Source organism: Hemitrygon akajei, chromosome 26 (genome assembly GCF_048418815.1).
Source record: "Hemitrygon akajei chromosome 26, sHemAka1.3, whole genome shotgun sequence".
In the NCBI taxonomy this organism is placed as follows: domain Eukaryota; kingdom Metazoa; phylum Chordata; class Chondrichthyes; order Myliobatiformes; family Dasyatidae; genus Hemitrygon; species Hemitrygon akajei.
In genome coordinates, this window is record NC_133149.1 from 35,855,370 (window position 1) to 35,872,827 (window position 17,458).

General features: G+C 41.6%; 1 protein-coding gene across 4 annotated transcripts in view; it reads right to left on the reverse strand.

The window, feature by feature from the left end:
- hyou1 (hypoxia up-regulated 1) overlaps positions 1-13,993 on the reverse strand; it is a 54,581-nt gene extending 40,588 nt beyond the window's left edge. The window contains exons 1-3 of one of the 4 annotated variants that reach the window (XM_073029889.1): positions 13,868-13,993; positions 10,389-10,501; positions 9,270-9,323 (exon numbers count right to left, since the gene is read on the reverse strand). The gene's annotated coding sequence lies outside the window, so the exon portion shown is untranslated. Of the gene's footprint in view, positions 1-80; positions 312-9,269; positions 9,324-10,388; positions 10,502-11,525; positions 11,786-13,867 lie in introns of those variants that run through there. The other 3 variants (XM_073029887.1, XM_073029890.1, XM_073029888.1) reach the window with 3 other exon arrangements.
- Between the last annotated feature and the right edge of the window lie 3,465 nt (positions 13,994-17,458).

Here is a 17,458-nt window from a genome sequence, read left to right on the forward strand (position 1 = left end):
GCTGATGCAAATAGGAACCCGACGAGTTCCGGCTCCTCACCCTAGGCAATAAAGCTGCAAACTCATTACCGAATACTCACCCGGTATCCGGGACGGAGCCTCAGGCCGCACGGTACCGGTACTCGGGCAGTGAGCCTCCAAACGGGTTTGCCGCCTCCTAAGTGATGGATCTAGATCGCGCCAATCTGCTACTCTCTTACGGCTCACGGGCAGTTTCACCGATTGCCGGATAATAAGCCTCTGGCCGCACGGCTCCAACTCCCTCACACCGGCTTCTCGTCGTGAAACGCCGGCGTGATCAGCTCGCAAGCACCACCCCGCAGGAACGCGGCGATCTCCTATTGGTTTACGTCACCGCTGAGCCTGCATCAATGTGCCTATTGATTGGGCCACGTCTTACAGGCGGGGCTAGCGCTCAATTAAAATGATTCGTCCAACAGCGTGGTGACTGGTCCACGTCTGTAACAACAAACGGAGGCCGGCATGGAGGATAAGATTTCGCCGTATTTTCATTCATTGACAAGTTGAGGCGGTGAAGGTTCTTGTATTGTCTTCATCTGAGATATTCAGCACCTCTCCCCCCTCCATAGTTACCCAATTTTCACCAGTAGTACAACCACTGGAACTGTTATTGCAACCATAGTGCATAATGTCTTTGACTATGAACATTCATTAATTATAATTGCTAGTCTGCATTTTGGCTAGAAACTTATGAATACAGACGTAGAAATTCGTTATCTCCCTACAATGAAGCAGCACCATGCAGATTGAGACCCGAGTACAAGCAAACACAAACATGACTACTCCAGACCGAATTTGAGCAACACATACAAAATGACTCTGGATCCAAAATGTCGACTGTTTATTCCCTCTATGGTTGCTGCCTGACTGGCTGAATCCAGCATTCCTGAATTTTCTAACCCAATTGTCCAAATACTGCTTCACCTAAACAAATACAGCATTGATGCTGCACATGCAATGTTTGGAATCATCCAAATTTATTTTTTATTCTTCTACTGCAGTTGCAGTTTTCCATACAAGTATCAATGGGACACATGTTTAAAGACAGACTAACTGTAATAAGTAGCTTCAACCCCTTCATCTGCTTGTGTATGCACTCCCCAAACCACATCCCCTTGGAAATGAGGATCACTCACCCTTCCTACAACGCAGAACCAGTTTGTAGCAACTAACAACTTGAGGTCTGAGGGCCTCCGTCAGGTAGAGTTGACCATACCTGTCTAGCTACACAAGCCCGGGCAGTACGATATGGAGAGCAAGCTGTTGCCCATGTCGCAAGCTCACCCTCTCCATGCATCTTCTGAACCCAAAGGAACAGTAGGGACGGATGCAGTTTGGTACCAGCAGCAATGCAGGAATTGCCAGTCAGCGCTGAATTCAATGTAGGACTCCTGCTCCAGATTTTTCCCTTGGGGTTTATTCCCAAAGCCTTTCCCATGACTAAGTAGTGGTAGTTTGAGATCAGAGTCTTCTTTGTCCTAGATGAGCTGCTAACCATGGCTGACAAGCCCCCTCTGTCAAAAGCAACTGGTTTTAAAGGCACCAGTAACCTGCCTTTGCCTCTTCTCCTGTGAGTAGAAACAGTTCTGCTGGGCTTATTAACACATGAAGGCCAGGAGCTGGGCTTGGTTGTCAGAGGCTATTTGAGGCGCATGCCATTGGGAGCATTAAAGAGGTAGTAGGAGCTTGTCCCCATTACCAGCCCCAGCTATAACAACCTTGAGGAACTACTTGAGGTCTAACACAGCATTATCTAGAACAGCTAGAATGTTCATACTTGGCCTTCAACAGTACAAAGTCATGTATATTTACACTGTATATTTACAAAAAGTGAAAACTAGGCAATTCATTGTGATAATCTTATTGTTGTTTATGCACTTATTCCATACAATTGCAAATATTTCAAAGACAATTCAGGAAATTTTTGACAGGACAGAGCAACAACTTCACCAGCAAATTAAAGTTCAGCACAACATATTTAACATTTTTAATAGAAGTAAGGATAAACATTAGCTTAATTTGTCACACATACATCGAAACAGAGTGACTGATCAAATTTATCAGCAACCAAGCTGAATCCTTGACCAAACCCAGTTGGAACTATCTGTTGCTGATTGACAATCAAAATAAGATTTCTTTTTAAAAATATATATATATTTCCCATTTTATTGGAGCTGAAGGAACAGAAAACAGATTGAGAATAAAGTGCAGAAGGAGAAGCTGGTCAACTCCATCACTCCTGATGTGAGCTGGTCTCCATACTCATCCAAGAGCTGCAAAACCACTCCATTCGTCCATCCGAACCCCACCTGAGGATGTAAAACAAGGTTAAACAGGAATCCAATTACTTGAACAGATCAGGGCTTTTCTCAGCTTTCTCATGTGATGGCTATAATGATCTCACCCACACTTCAAAAATGGAGTGTTAAGGAATCAGTGAGAGGAAAGTTTTGTAATAATTAAATTAATCCCCAACGTGCAATGGAAGCATAAACTACAGACATTTTGATTTGATTTTAAAACAAATATGTGAACACATCTTCAGTTATCCAAATAGTTGGGATGGACTTAGCTGGCCAATGCATTTTTAGGAATTATGTGAATGCCTTGGGGGGGGGGGGGGAGAAACGCAGGAAAGATTTACTAGAATCCCCTCTCCCTCCTCCCATGTAGAGGCTGGAATTCTCCCTGGAGCAGAAGTTGAAAGGATAACTGAAAGGTTGATTTCAGTAGGGTGAACAGAAGGAAATTGTTCCCAATATTGGACAAAGGATACAAATAAGGAATGCTTGTTTTTTTAAAAAATAGCTCAGAAGTTAGGAATTAGAATCTAATGTTTTCACTGCCTTTACATGCAATGAATCAACTTCGTTGAAAAGGGGTTTTATTTATTTATTGAGATACAGCATGACCTTTTGGGCCACACCGCACATCAATCCCTAATTACGGGACTATTTACAATGACTGATTAACCTACCAACCAGTAGATCTTTGGACTTGTGGTGAACTACCGGTACATATACCTGCCTGGACACGCACCCCCCCCCCCCCCCCACACTGACTGCTCCTGTGGCTCCTCCCACTGACTGTGGCTCCTCCCACAGACTCCGGTATAAAGGTGATTGGAGCCTGAGCCCTGGTCTCAGTCTCCAGGATGTAGTATGGTGGTCAATTGCTGCTTGTTCTTTCTTCCAGCCAATAAAAGCCTTTATCTCGCGTCACGTCTCGGAGATTTATTGATGGTGCATCAGGACTGTAGGAGGAAACCAGAACACCCAGAGGAAAGGTACCCACACAGTTAACAGGGAGAACATATAAACTCCTTACAGGTAACAGTGGGAATTGAACCCAAGTTGCCTGTATTGTAAAGTGATCTGCAAACCACTACACTAACATGCTACCCCGAGAGAATTTTCAGAGATTTAGAGGAAATAAAAGCAGTGGTATGGAACAAACAATATAGCAATAGATGAACAAGTATGACTCAATAGGCCAAATGGCTACTTTCTGCACCATATTTGGTACAATTATTCTTACTTCTTCACATACTCTAAATTGGCAAACTTCCAACATACAGACCACATAGGAGCAGAATTAGGCCACTCAGCCCATCGAGTCTGCTCTGCCATTCCATCATGGCTGATTAATTTTCCCTCTCAACCCCATTCTCCTGCCTTCTCCCTGTAACCCTTGACACCCTTACTAATAAAGAACCTAACAACTTCTTTAAAATATACTCAATCACTTAGCTTCCACAGCCGTCTGTGGCAAAGAATTCCATAGATTCACCACCCTCTGGCTAAAGAAATCCCTCCTCAATCTCTGTTCAAAGGGGACGTCCTTCTAATCTGAGGCTGTACCCTTTGGTCCTAGACTCCCCCACTATATGAAACATCCTCCGTATATCCACTCTATCTAAGCCTTTCAGTATTTGATAGGTTTTAATGAGATTCCCCCCTCATTCTTCTAAACCCCAGCGAGTGTAGACTCAGAGCCAAGCACTCCTTATACATTAACCTTTTCATTCTCAAAATCATTCTCATGAACTTCCTATTGACCCTATCCAATGCCAGGCCATCTTTTCTTAGGCAAGGATCCCAAAACTCCTCACAACACTTCAAGTGCAGTCTGACCAATGCCTTATAAAGCCCTAGCATCACATCATTGATCATATATTCGGGTCCTCTCAAAATGAACGCTAACATTGCATATGCCTTCTTTACCACCAACTCAACCTTTAGGAAATCCTGCAGAAGGACTCCCAAGTGCTTTTGCACCTCAGATTTTAGAATTTTCTCCATTTAGAAAATAGCCTACACCAGGGGTGGCCAACCTTTTACACGCCATGCATCAAATTTTTCACATACAAGTTCAGATACACCATACAACTCTTGTACCCCCATTCAATTCTTGTAAAAATATGTAAATATAGAAATACTTAGCATTTTACATGATATATTGATTTAATATAAAAACAATATTAACATTACTTACCTTAATGAGACTTTTAACAAATATATTTTGTCTTCTTTTGATTTCTTACTTTTTCTTAATCACATATTCTTTCCGTAACTCAGACCCAAGCACAAGCTTCAGTTTTCCTTCTATTTCAGTCTGATGTTGTGTTTTATAGTGTCTATTAAGATTGTCTTCTATTATGTGAGAAAGCGTTTTCAACAAACAATGCACAATGGTTTTCCTGACGGCCCCACTATAAACAAGAACTCTTTTTCCCCACTGTTCATTGAATTCACGCTTACTATCACTTTCTGCTTTTCTTTTGCACAGTGATGGGTAACTGAATGCAAAATCAAGGCTTAGTTTTTGAAGAAGTACAAAACAGCAAATGTTCACAAAGGACGAACAAAGCACAACTCCGTAGCACACGAGTGTCAATTGTAAACTAACTGGCAAAAACCTGCGACGCACCGCTGGTGCAGACGCCTGGCGCCTCAGGATCAAACAAGTATCAAACGTGTATTGAACAGTTATGGAGCGACTGCAGAACAAAAGTCCTTCTTTCCTAGTTTGACTCATTGAACAGTTTTTTAAAAATTGAAAACAGATTAATGTGGAAGAAGATGGCATTCGCCAAAAGATGTGCACGAAATAATAAAAAAACACTAAAAATAATTCTTTGCCTATTGTCCCTATCTGCCCAAGTCCATCTGCAGATTACCTGCTTCCTCAATGCTGCCTGCCCCTCCACCCATCTTTGTATAGTCTGCAAACTTGGCCACAAAGCTATCAATTCCATCATCCAAATCATTGACATAACATGAAAAGAAGCGGTCCTAATACTGACTTCTGCAGAATGCCACTAGTCTACGGCAGCCAACCAGAAATCCTACTCTTCGCCTCTTGCCAGTCAGCCAATCTTCTACCCATGCTAATATCTTTACTGCAATACCATGGACTCTCATCTTGCTAAGTGGCTTCATATGTGACACCTTGTGAAAGGCCTTCTGCAAATCCAAGTTAATATCATCCACTGACTCTCCTGCCTGTTATTTCTTCAAAGAATTCCAACAGATTTGTCAGGCAAGATTTTCCCTTAAGGAAACCATGCTGACTTTATCACTTTATCACATGCCTTCAAGTACCCTTGAAATCTCAAACTCAAATATATCCAACATCTTTCCAAAAACTGAAGTCAGGCTAACTGGCCTATAATTTCCTTTTTTTCTGCCTCCCTCACTACTTTAGGAGCAGAGCAACATTTGCAATTTTCCAATCCTCCAGAAACATTCCAGAATCTAGCAATTCTTGACAGATTATTCCTTATGCCTCCACAGTCTCTTCTGCTACCTCTTTCAGAGCACTGGGGTGAAGACCATCTGGTCCAGGTGATTTATCTACCTTCAGACTTCTCAGTTTCCCCAAACACCTTCTCCTTCATAATAGCAATTACACACACTTCTGCCCCGACACTCTTGAATTTCTGCCATACTGCTGCTGTCTTACACAGTGAAGACTGACACAAAATACTTATTAATTTCTTTGCCCCAATTACTACCTCTCCAGTGTTATTTTCCAGTGGTCCAATATCCACTTTCATCTCTTTTACACCTCAGGTATCTTTTGGTATCCTCTTTTATGCATGAACATAAGCTAACCAATAACTTAATCTTTTCTTTCTTTATGATTTGTTTTAGTTGCTTTCTGTTGGATTTAAAAACCTTCCCAGTCTTCTAACTTCCCACTAATTTTTGTGTTAACTGATCTAGTTCTGGATGGTTAGATATTTGCTTTAATAAGTTATTAAGCTTAAGGCTTTGGTTTATGTTACAAACTCCATCCCGGTCTCTGACACACATCTGGAATTGAAATAGAATATTTGTATTCTGATAAAGTGTCTTTGATCAGAAACATTAAATCAATTTTTCTTTCCCTGGATCTAGTCTGCACTACACAGTGCTTCTGATATAAAAAGAAAATGTTGCAATCATTCAGTGGATGGGGCAGCAAGGTAGTGGTTAGCACAATGCTGTACAGTACCGGTGACCTGGATTCAATTCCCACTGTCTGTAATGAGTTTGTACATTCTCCCTGTGACCACATGGGTCTCCTCCCACATTTCAAGGATGTACCACTTGGGTAGGTTAATTGTTCCCCTTGCTGAGGCTGGGAAGCGCAGCTCGAAGGGCCTATTCTGCACTGTATCTCAATAAATAAATAAATCATAGTGCTGTAATTTGAGAGATCCAACAGATAATTGTGCTTGCCTATTTCAAAACCTAACGCATCATCATGTGCTGCTATGAGCAAAATCCTTGCCATGCTCTCTCCAAATATCCACAACTCTCCAGTCAAGCAATTATCCCTGAAGCTCCACACAATCAAAAACTGGCTACCTATAATCATTTTCTTTGGAAAAGATGAGACTGAGAGGAGATTAAATTGTGAACAAAATAATAAGGGGCCTAGAAAGGATTACTTTTACCCCATTGGCAGGGAAAATAAGTAGAGGACACAAATTTAAAACTAAAGAGTTAGAATTTTGAAGGAATTTGTCAGCCAGAGCCCAAGTCATAGCTGAGATAGAAGTCATTGTCTGAAAAGAGGAAACAGCACACTAACTATGCATTTCAAAAGGTACCAGCAGGTACCAGCATGAGCTCTCAAAGAGCCATAACTTGGCCAAAGTCAAAAAGTGGGAAGTGGGACAAAAAGTTCCTTGTTTTGCTAGCATAGTCAATGGACCAAATGGCCACCCTCTGTACATCAAAACATTAAGATCTTACTTTGATTCAAATTAGTAACTTGCATCGAATCCTATTCACCTGTTGGACATGAACTCAATAGCTCACACTGGCTCCCAGCTAAGCAATGCTAATGAAAGGTCAATTATGGAAAACCCTGAACATCCTCTACATAGCACCATCCAGAGACAGAGAAGCAGTTTCAGCGACAGGTTACTGTCGATGCAATGCTCCTCAGACAGGATGAAGAGGTCAATACTCCCCAATGCCATTAGGCTTTACAATTCAACTGCCAGGACTTAAGAACTTTTTTTTTTAAAGCTATTATTAATGCTTTTTGAGTTAGTGATTTAGATGCATATCATATTATTACTGAGTTAAGTATTGTATGTAAGGAGTTTTTGCTACAACAAGTGTATGGGACATTGGAAAAAATGTTGAATTTCCCCATGGGGATGAATAAAGTATCTATCTATCTATCTATCTATCTATCTAAAGAAAATTTTCTTGAATTATATCAGAAGAGCGAGACTTTTGATTTGTTCTCCAAATGGCAGAGAAAGGCAAGAAGAAATTTAATAGGGGATCATTAAGGATTTCTACAAGTAAAAGGTCTAACAACCACAGAAACAAAATAACTAATAAATGCAGGGAAGAGGATTTTTTTGTTGAGGTGTAAATAGGGAATTGTACAGACTGGAATGATCAGGCTAAAACAGAAGAAAGTTCGTAACAATTTTCAAGGTGAATTGGTAAACTGAAATTCCACAGGGAAGGAGCAAGGTGCAATAGGGCTACAATAGCTCTTTGAAAAAGACTTGTACAGGCCAGATGGGCCTAATGCCTTTTCTGTATGGAATTCCTCCGGTGGAGTACTGGCACAGATAGTAGACCTGCTGCCTTACTGCACCAGCAGCTCAAATTTGATGATGGCCTTGGGTGCTGTCTGCATGGAATTTGCATGTTTTCGCTGTGATTGTGCCACTTTTCTCTGGATGCTCTGGCATCTTAAAGATGTGCAGCTTGGTAGGTTAATTCAACACTAATTTACTGTGTGCAGGAAGTAATGGAATTGTGGGGAAAATAGGGAGAATAGATTACTAATATGTCTGAACTCTGAGCCAATAATACTATGTTAAGTTGTGTATGGAAAACCATATATGGACAGTTTACAATGGCCAATAAGCTACCAACCAGTACATCTTTAGATGTTCTATTAGAGAGAAATTCTCCAAGCTTGTAGCCTTTTGTAATTTAACATGTTCTTCATTGGACAATATTGCTTGTGGCTTAAACAGTCCTAATTTTTTTAAATTTTAAACATTTATTTCTCATAAGGCATTAGCGACACACACAAAGTGCTGGAGGAATTCAGCAGATCAGACAGCATCTTCAGGCCGAGACTCTTCTTCAGGACTAAAAAGGGGGAAGACACCAGAATAAAAATGGTGGGGGGGAGGGGAAGGGAGGACAGCTGGAAGGTGATAGGTGAAGTCAGGTGGGTGGGAAAGGTCAAGGGCTGGAGAGGAAAGAATCTGATAGCAAAGGAGAGTGGACTGTAGGAGAAAGGGAAGGAGGAGTAATAGGCAAGTGAGAAGCGGTCAGGGTGACGAATAGAGGATTGGGGGGGGGGAATATTTTTTTTAAACCACAAGGAATCAATGTTCATGCCATCAGGATGGAGGCTACCCAGACAGAATACAAGGTGTTGCTCTTCCACCCTGAGGGTGGCATCATCTTGGCACAACAGGCAGCCATGGACTGACATGTCAGAACAGGAAGTGGAATCAGAATTCAAATGTTTAGCCACCAGGAAGTTCTACTTCGCCAACTGTTCATTCATTTCCACAGATGCTGTCTGACCTGCTGTGTTCCACCAGCATTTTGTGTGAGTTGCTTTGGATTTCCAGCATCTGCAGACTTTCTCATGTTCGTGTATTTCTCATAGCTGCTGCTCAACTGGCTCTTGCAAAGGCTGTTTAGCATAACAGCTTTTTGAAAGAAGCTGAAAACGAGGAAGGAAGTTCAGAAAAAATGCTGACTGACCTGTACATCATATTCCCCACCTCCACCTGGTTGACTGTCACCATTCACATCATACTGAAAAACAAAAAGACAAATTGAGCCTGACAATGGCAAAGTCAATATTCTTTTACTACTTAGATTGGGTATAGTGAGCCATCAGAAATTGCAGCAATTAACACTATATTGAATTATTGTCATCCAGGAAATAACCCAAACTTCTCATACCACATCAGTGCTCAGAGGGGTCGGTGATGGAAAGGGCGAGCAGCCTCAAGTTCCTGGGTGTCAACATCTCAGAGGATCTATCCTGGGCCCAACATATTGATGCAATCATGAAGGAGGAACACCAGCAGCTCTAATTCATTAGGATTTTGAAGGGATTCAGTATGTCACCAAAGACTCTTGCGCATTTCTACGTATGGTGGGGTGCATTCTCTCTGGCTGTATCATAGCCTGGTATGGAGTCTAATGCACAAGATTAAGAGAGGCTGGAGAGGGCTGTAAAGTCAATCAATTCCATCATAGCCACATGGACATCTTCAAGAGGAGGTACTGCAAAAAGACAGCATCCATCATCAAGGACACTCATCATCTGGGATATGCCTTCCTCTCATTACTACAGGAGAGATGGTACAAGAGCCTGAAGATCCACATTTAATGTCTTAGGAACAGCTTCCTTTCCCTGCCATCAAATTTCTGAAGGGTCTATGAGTCCCTGAACACTAGTTCGTTATTCCTTTGCTCTATTTATGCTTGTAATTTGCAGAGATTCTTAATGCTTCCACTGTACTGCTGCCATGAAACAAATTTCATGACATATGCCACTGATGATAAACCAGATTCTGATTTCTGATTATCTGCACCTCATCCCCACCCAAATTCAAACAAAAAGATATGATTCAGACAGATCTGTCCAGTCCAATTTTTCCATTCTTTGTGACAGAACACTGCGGAACTTGGAGATCTGATTTTGCACCTATCAGGAGCCATGGGACAGAAATGGAGTCTGCACCCAGCAGAGAAGAGCGAAAATGGTATATCACAGCACATTGAATAAGAGGAGCAGTGTGCATACCTGCCCTACACAGGCATTTTGAGGGCAAGACTCGGTTGTTCAATTAAAGAAAAACTCAAACTCACCTTCTCGTACATGGCTTGGTGCTTCTTGTACAAACCCCAGTTTGATTGAATCCACTTCTGGGCTTGTTGAAATGCAATTCTCTGACCCCTTTCTGATTCAGACTTTGCCAAACCTAAATAATTCAAAATGATAAAAGTTTATCATATGGCCATCCAGATCATTTGGCTCAAGATCCTTGCTTCACATATTCATGTTCAAATAATTTAGTACAGAATTAACACATTTTCCCCACAACTAATCTATCCTTTCTCCATCTATGCCAAACTTCTAATCTACCTCACTTTTCAAAATTAGTTATTGAAAATCCAAGATTATAAATCTGATGTATGATTCTTTGGGCTTTGTGCCATCTTGGATTCTCAGTCACCTCTTCAAAAGTTGCAGTTGTAATTTTCATTTTAATTTTCAAGTCCACAGGGATGGTCCCCCTTAGAATGAAAGCTATGTATGGTTCCTCAATTAAATATTGAAAAACCCAAAGCCAAAATGTCCATTGTAAAATACTCAGTACCCCTGTTACTAATTCCATCCCACCTTTGGCTCATTTCATGCTGAACCATAGCAACACATACAAAATGCTGGAGAAACTCAGTAGGAGGAACTCGAGAGCACAGGATATAACTGATGACTCCAACAGATCCACACGTGAAGTGTTGCCTTACCAACGACTGTTTGGGACTGTCCAGTGCTCTCCAGTTTGAGACCCAATTTAAATTGGCCAACTGCTTTGTTGAGCACCTCCAGTTGATCTGCAAAAAGTGGAATTTCCCAGTGGCCAACCATTTTAATTCCTATCTCCATTCCAGTTCCAACATGTCGGTCCATGGCCTCCTCTTTTGTCACAATCAGGTCACTGTCAGGTTGGGGGGAGCAACACCATCTAGGTATGGTATGAACATTGATTTCTCCTTCCGATTAAGAAAAAAATTCCCTCCCCCTTCTCTCCTCCCTTACCTTTGGCCTCTTACCTCTTCTCTTCATCTGCCTATCCCCTCCTCCTTCCCTTTCTCCCATGGTCCACTCTCCTATCAGATTCCTTACTCTCCACCCGTTTACCTCTCACCTGACTTCACCTATCACCTTCTAGCTAATCCCCCTTCCCCTCCCCACACTTTTAAAAAATTCTGGTGTCTTACCCCTTCCTTTCCAGTCCTGAAGAAGCATGAAACAGCAACTGTTTATTATTTTCCATAAAATGCTGGAGGAACTCAAGTCAGGCAGCATCTGTATGGGTTGGTCTAGATTTTCAGCATCTGTAAAACCTCAAGTTTCTGGTCACACTCATGTTTCAAGTGCTGCCTATTTCCACCTCTTCAACAATGTCCGTCTCTGTCCTCACCTCAGCTTTTCAGCTACCAAAATATTCAATTTCTTTACAACCTCAAAGTTCAAGCATCCTGTGAATCAAGTGACCACACATCCTGCACTTTTGATTAACACAATGTTGTCACCAGTTAACTGGACTCTGATACTGATAACTTGTACTCATTACTCAATCACACTTTAATGGTTTTGTGCACAAGTCACAAGACCATAAGATATAGGAACAGAATTAGGCCATTTGGCTCATCACATCTGCTCCACCATTTCATCATGGCCAATCCAATTTTCCTCTCGTGCCCCCCCCCCCCATCTCCTGCCTTCTCCCCATATCCCTTCATGCCCTGACCAGCAAGAATCTATCAACCTCTGGCTTAAATATACGAAATGACTTTGCTTCGCAACTGCCTGTGGCAAAGAATTACATGGATTCAACATTCTCTGGCTAAAGAAATTTCTCCTCATCTCTACTATTTTAAAAGGACACCCCTCTATTCAGAGACTGTGTTCCCTGGTCTTAGGCTCTCCCACCATCGGAAACACCTTCTCCACATCCACTCTAATAAAGCCCTTCACCATTCAATAGGTTTCAAAGAGGTCACCCCTCATTCTGAATTCTAGTGAATTCAGGCCCAGAGCAACAAGCACGCTTCATATGTCATTCAATCCAAGACTCTGTGAACCTCCTTTGAATCCTCTCAAGGAGAGCAGCATGGACCCGGTCACTAAACTGTTTTGAAATTGGATCAAAGAAATGCCAGTCTAAAACAGAATTGACTAGCAGATAGATATTGGCCAAAGAGTAACCTTGTACATATTCAAATACTTATTTGCATAATTAAGGACTATTCACACTACAATAATACATGTGTTAACAGGCAATAGAAACTACAAACAACCAATGATATTTCTAACCCAAACTTCTTTGGAACGTGGCAAGAAGCCAGAGCACCCAGAGGAGACCCACACAGTCACAGGAGAATGTACAAACTCGTTATATACAGTAGCGGAATTGAACCTGAGCCACTGGTGCTGTCATAGCTTTAGGCTAGCTGCTATGCTACTGTGCTGATCATCTCTCGACAATGACCAAGGGATCAAAATTTCTGGTAAGTAGGGCTTAGTGAGAGTGGGAATGACGTTCAAAGCAGTGGACTTGGTTCTCCTGATATTTATTTGAAAGAAACTACTTTTTTAAAAAAAAGTATACAGGACTGCACAGGACAGGGCTTGTGAACAAAAGGGAATAACTACACTCAACTTCACTTGCCCCATCATTGAAATGTTCCCATAACTAATGATGTCACTTTAAGGACTCTTCATCTCATTATCTTTTGTTCAAAGTTCAAGTTCAAAGTACATTTATTATCAAAGTATACGTTAGACAACCTTTGTATTTATATTTGCATTTGCACAGTTTGTTGTCTTCTGCACTCTGGTTGATCTTTCATTGATCCTGTTACAGCTACTATTTTATAGATTTGCTGAGTATGCTCACATGAAAATGTATTTCAGCATTGTATATGGTGACATACATGTAACATTGACAATAAACTTTACTTTGAATTGTCAGAAAAGCAATGGCAGTGCTTGATAGCAGTGGTGAGCTGGCAATAAGTGTTTGTGTACAACAGGAATATTTAATCCAGGCAATGGCTGCATGGAAGATATTCAAGGGTATTCTTGCAGCACTGACTCAGACTTTAAATGAGTCATGGTGACTACTGCCCTCTGTAGTCACACATGTACTGACTTCCTTTCAGAGGGACGACAGACACACGCCCCCCCCCCCCCCCACTAGGGATCAGAATCAGACACCAACAGATCAAACCTCAAGAGCATTTGCTTTTCATGACAAAGCAAACACAGTGACCCTCCATATTCATTGCAAATTAATTGCTCATCAGAAAAAAAACCTGAATGAAACAAGTTTAATTCTGTATTATCAGAGTTCAAATGTGACTATACTTCTGTACTATTATTGTTCAAACATTACTGCATTTTTAAAAACTAAAAATATTTGGCAGTTTGACCTAGAAGGATTGTCACTGACAAAAACTCCCAGTGGCCTGTACTACAAAATAGCAGCTGAAATAAAACTGAATTAAACAGGTTTAATTCTGTACCATTAAAGTTCAAACATTACTATAATTCTTACTATTATTCTTCAAATATTACTTGCTTGCTCAAAAACTGAAAGGTTTTGGCCGTTTGTCTGAGAAATATTGTCACTAACACTCTCAGTGGCCTGTATTACAAAATGGCAGCTGAAATAAAACAGACAAGAAAAGCTGCAGACGATAGAAATCCAAAGCGCCACACACACAATGCCGGAGGAACTCAACAGGCCAGGCAGCATCAATGGAGAAGAGTACAGTCGATGTTTTGGGCTGAGACCCGTCAGCAGGACTGGAGGGGGAAAAGAATGAGAATTCAGAGTGAGAAGGTGGGGGGAGGGGAGGGATAAGTACAAGGTGATTGGTGAAACCGGGAGAGGGGGAGGGGTGAAGTAAAGAGCTGGGAAGTTGATTGGTGAAAGAGATAGAGGGCTGGAGAAGGGGGAATCTGATAGGAGAGGACAGAAGGCCATGGAAGAAAGGGAAGGGGAAGGAGCACCAGAGGGAGGTGATGAGCAGGTAAGGAGACAAGGTGAGAGGGAAACAGGAATGGAGAATGGTGAAGGAGAGTGGGGGAGAAGGAGAAATTACTGGAAGTTTGAGCTATCAGTATTCATGCTATCAGGATGGATGAAATACAAGGTGTTGCTCCTCCAACCTAGTGTGGTCTCATCATGGCAATAGAGAAGGCCATTGACTGGCATGTCAGAATGGGAATGGGAAGTAGAACTGGAATGGATGACCACCGGGAGAATCCGCTCTTTCTGGCAGATGGAGCAAAGGTGCTCAATGAAGCTGTCACAATTTTTTTTTCCAAGCTGCAATAAAAGTTTGCTTTACCTTCAATGATGATTTGCTGAAGAGGTGGCCAGGCATTGGGGTAGTCCCACTGCTCACCACTTTGCACCAGAGAGGTTGGAATTCCATTCCTATACTCAAGGAGATGGTGCTCCTGAAAGTTAAAGCAGAGTCCAGTTTATTTCCACCACCCAACAGATGGTTTCTGGCTATGCTAAACATTCTGACCTAGCCCAACCCAAAACAGACAACCATATCCAGTAATACCATCAACTCTGCAACCCTTTGTGACAGCTGCTACTGAAATGAGCTAATGTACTGTAAAAAAAAGTGTCACAGCATGGTAGTGTAGCAGTTAGCATAATACTTTTACAGCACCAGCTATAAGATTGGGATCAATTCCCACCGTTGTCTGTAAGGAGTTTGTACATTCTCATGGTTTTCCACATGGGCGTCCTCCAGGTGCTCGGATTTCCAAAGATATATGGGTTAGGGTTATTAAGTTGTGGGCATGTTACGTTGGTGCCAAAAGTGCAGGCTGTCCTCAGCACACATTCAGACTGCGTCAGTCATTGACACAAACGTTTTGATGCACATGTAACAATAAAGTTAATCTTAAGATAATCTTAAATCAATCTCACCCACCTAGCACAACACCTCCTTCATTCTGCTCAAACAGCCCCATAACAGTCCATCTGAATCCCAATAATAATAATAATAATAATAATAATAATAATAATAATAATAATAAAGGCTAGTGTCCATGGTCCAACATGTCACTGATTATTTAGAATTCCTCAGAAAACGGATAACTGTGAATAACCATCTTTCAGATGCCTGTGTTTTAATGTAGTCAGCAGTAGCATTTAATCACTCAAGACCAAAGGCTGTTGCTCCCATTCTAACCATCTACAGTAAACAAATGAGTATGAATACCTCAAGGTAACGGACCACCATCTCTGCAGTTTGTCCCGGTACTTGTTCAAGAATGCACTTAGCCCAGAGAGGAGCCAAGTTGGAAGCATAGAATGCAGCATTACTCCTATTATTTATCAAGTTGTAATCAAACCAAATTCCTTGTTTATTGTCCCAGAAAACTTCATGCACAGCGTCAATCCGTTTGTTCATGGCCTCCTTGTAGAACTGGGCTTTGGAAAAGTTACCTAGGAAACAAAGACAAGTGCATTGGCAGGGGAATGAAAATGGGGTGAGTACATGAACATCAAGGGATGTCATAGTGAGATTCTGACACACACAAGTACCACAGGTATGGGAGATACAGAGAAGTTGAGCTTGCTAAACACACACAAAATGCTGGAGGAACTCAGTGAATTAAGCTTATTCTGGCTTCTGCCTCCTTTTCCAGTCCTGAAGGAAGGGTCTTAGCCTGAAAAGTCAACTGTTTATACACCCCCCTCAATGGAGATTGCTTGACCTGCTGAATTTCTCCAACATTGTGTGTTGCTCAAGATTTTCAACAACTGTAGAATCTCCTGAGTTTAAGTACATGCTACATTTGAAACAGTACAACATGCATAGCTTTCAATGAATTACCATCTCTGGCATCAAATATCTCTTGTACTCCTTCACAAAGTAAATTAGTCCTCTGCAACATGTTCAATGCTCTTAGTTTTATTGACTAGTATTTGAGATACCCAATAAAGTAGCTAATGCTGGACACACTACAAAAGTCAGGTAGCATCTGTATTGAGAGAAAGCTGATTAAAATGATCATCCACATGATAGATGCTGCCTGACCTTCTGCATTCCAGCACTTTTTAAAATTTCAGATTTCCAGCATCTTAAGTTTTCTTTGGCATTATGATTCACAATTCCCACACATGACTGGAGAGACCAGACAAGGATTAGACAACAAGGCCTTTCAATTCCATTCTCCTTTCAACACACAGAGGCACTGGGATCATCTTTAAAAAACAGATTAACCCAGTACTGGATAGGGAAATCAAAAACACCCAGATTCACTCCACATCCTTTGTAGGTACCGAGTTAGATACACTGCACACAACAGGCAACACCATTTCAGCCTTGGGCAGAGTCTTCATTGGGCAAATGTAAAGCAACATTTGATTTCAGGCCCTTGAGCTGTGATCATTCCCCTGGTCATACCAGTAAAATTTGAGTTAGCTCTGCACCTTATTAACATCTCTCTGTGTCAAAATTCACAAGGTTTGCTCTCTTTGGAAACATACTCCAAATAATGTGAATCCAACACATGCAGGGAAATATTTTTAAGTTGGAATGAGATAACAGCAAGCACATCAAGATCCAACAAACCACAGTTAACTAGTATCAGACACCATTATTGATCATAAAGGGAAGTAAATGAGGAATGGCACTATAACATAGCAGTTAGCATAATGCTACAACAGTGTCAGTGACCCAGGTTCAATACCACCACTGTAAGGAGCTTGTACGTTCTCCCTGTAACCACGTGGGTTGCCTCTGGGTGCTCCAGTTTCCTCCCACAGACCAAAGACGCACAGGTTAGTAGGTTAATTGGCCGTGTGGGCTCATTGGGCCAGAGGGACTGTTACCGTGCTGCATCTCTAAATAAAATTGAATACAAAATTCTCTGCCAAATAAATTATTGGTACTGACCCAGCTGCTCGTGAAACAATGCCAAGATTCGCTCGTTCCTGCAGAGGATGGAGTTCAAGTCAACAGGAACGATTTGCCTGGTTTTTGTGTTTTTTAATGTTCCATTATTCTTTCCATTGGAGTCAATGAACCAGCGCGATGAGAAATCCCAGCCAGACTCTGCTCCCGTTTTCAGCTCCACCCACAGGTCTTGCCTGGCAGCTGAGGGTGACAAA